Genomic DNA, 2,046 nt, shown 5'->3' with positions numbered 1-2,046 from the left:
TGATAATAAAATTGATTCACAAAGAACTTATGTACTTAGTAAGTTTCAAAGAAATTGAATGAATGATTAAAACATTGAATTGTTGATCAATATGTATTGATAGTTCTATTCCTAGATTTATGCAGTAGATATAATACTAATGAGTGCTTAAAACATGTAAAGAATATATTGTCAAAGTATAGACCACACCAGGGATATACACTCCAAAAAAAGATGCTTTTAAGTTCCAGAGTTCTCAAAAATGCTTCTAATAAACCTGAATAAGTGCAAAAAATAATTCTCACATGACCACCAAAAGAGTAAATATACAACATTTTTTCTTGTCAAAAATTGAAAGCAACCCTGACCCTAGGGGCATTGCAGGTGTGGTCGTGTGACATGCATGTCAGTAGGTGGCAGGGAGGAGGGAGGCTGTGTCTACCTCAGGGTTCTGATGTATGAACATCTGAATGATGGGTAGCCTAACATTTCCTGAAAAAAAGCAAGCCTGAGACAGCCACCAGTCCCTTGCCAGAGGGCCCGGACAGAGAGCTAGCCTGAGACAGCCACCAGTCTGCCTGGGTGGGTTCCCAGGGCTGGGAGCAAGCTGGAGAAGAGTTGAACTCCACCTGGGGCCCATGAGGCCCAGCGGGAGCAAGCCAGAGACTACAAGGAACCTGCCTGAGACCAAGGACCCTGGAGGAGTGACTTTGACACAGATGACCCCCACACAGGGCCATGTGGTCAGGGTTAGGAGAGGAGAGAGAGCCCAAGATGACCACCAGTCTGGCACCAGAGAGCCCAGATAGTGGGCTAGACTGGAATGACCACCAGTCCAACCCTGCACAGGCCTTGAGGGCGCAGACCATGCCTGAGATGCCCCCTGCCCGGTGCCATACGGCAACAGGTTGGGCATAGGTCTCCTGAGATGACCCCAGACACTCAGAGTCCCTGGGTGCCAGTAAGAGAAGCAAATACGTGGTAGAAAAATGGAAGAAAAGAGAAACAGGAGGATGTGAGCACAACAAACAGAGGCAGAACTGGAGACACGAGGGTAGTGACCAACAGCCTGGTGTGAATAGCAGGTGATGCCACCTGGGACCTCCCCCGTACTACCACTGGGGGCCATGACTGGCTCCATGGCCCTGCAGCAGCAGAGGTCTGTTAGCTCCAAAGGCCGGGCTCTGGGCTGCTCACCAGTGACATGTTGATGTCTGAGTGTTGAGCAGAACTGCCCTGCCCCTCACCTGGCCATCATGGAAGAGCAGGCCCTGTGGCAAGAAAGCTGACTTCACCCCAGTCAGCTGCAATACTCAGGAGAGAGGCCTACACATAGTCCAGGAAGCGCAGTAGAGCTGGCCCTGGTTGTGGGGGTTTTGGGTAAGCCAGCCTTGAAGGGAGAGCTGGCCCTGCCTCTTGTCTTCTGTGTGATGATGTAAGCAAGTGAGAGATTCCCCTCCCCTCCCTTTTGCCCTGCTAGGGTCAGGAGAGCAGGAGGATTGGCCCTGCCCCTCACCTGTTGCACATTCACAGCATCACCTGCCTCACAATCCTGCAATCCGTTGCATCGGCTGCCCCTCCCCACACACATTTCCATCCCTCCTCAGGGCCTGATATCCGTGCGGCCGAGACCCACCTCTCTCCAGACACTCCCCCCCCCCCAATTTTTTTGACCCCCGGGGCCTGTGCGGTGTGGAAAAATAAAAAGAAAAGAGAGAGAGAGGGTTCAGAAGTGCCGGGAGGGGAGGCAAGAAGGAGAGACTTGGAAACTCCAACTGCAAATAATAAAAGAAATTGAAAGCAATTGGCTCTGATGGCCTGGGTGTGGACGATCCAACCCAGAGGACGTGAAAGCAGGAAAGCTGACTCTGGCTTGTGGCTGCACTGAATGAGCCAGCCATGGGAGGAGAGGAGAGCTTGCCCAGTGGTGTAGGTGACCAGCTCAGATAACTCTTCAGCCCAGATCCAGGGCTTTGAATTGGCCCACCCCAACATGTACCCCGTCAGTGAACTGCTGGAGCATGTAAAGGGGCCTGTCCTACAGATCCAAAACTATAGGATCTCCAT

The 2,046-nt window shown here is 51.6% G+C and overlaps 1 non-coding gene across 1 annotated transcript; it reads left to right on the top strand.

The window, feature by feature from the left end:
• The first annotated feature begins 341 nt into the window (after positions 1-341).
• Positions 342-469, top strand: LOC115064731. Its single transcript, XR_003844563.1, has one exon. It is a non-coding gene; the product is annotated as a small nucleolar RNA SNORA17 (small nucleolar RNA).
• The last annotated feature ends 1,577 nt before the right edge of the window (positions 470-2,046 follow it).

The sequence above is a fragment of the Mus pahari genome, chromosome 9 (genome assembly GCF_900095145.1).
Source record: "Mus pahari chromosome 9, PAHARI_EIJ_v1.1, whole genome shotgun sequence".
NCBI classification, from domain to species: Eukaryota; Metazoa; Chordata; class Mammalia; order Rodentia; family Muridae; genus Mus; species Mus pahari.
This window is presented reverse-complemented; position numbering and strand designations above follow the sequence as displayed.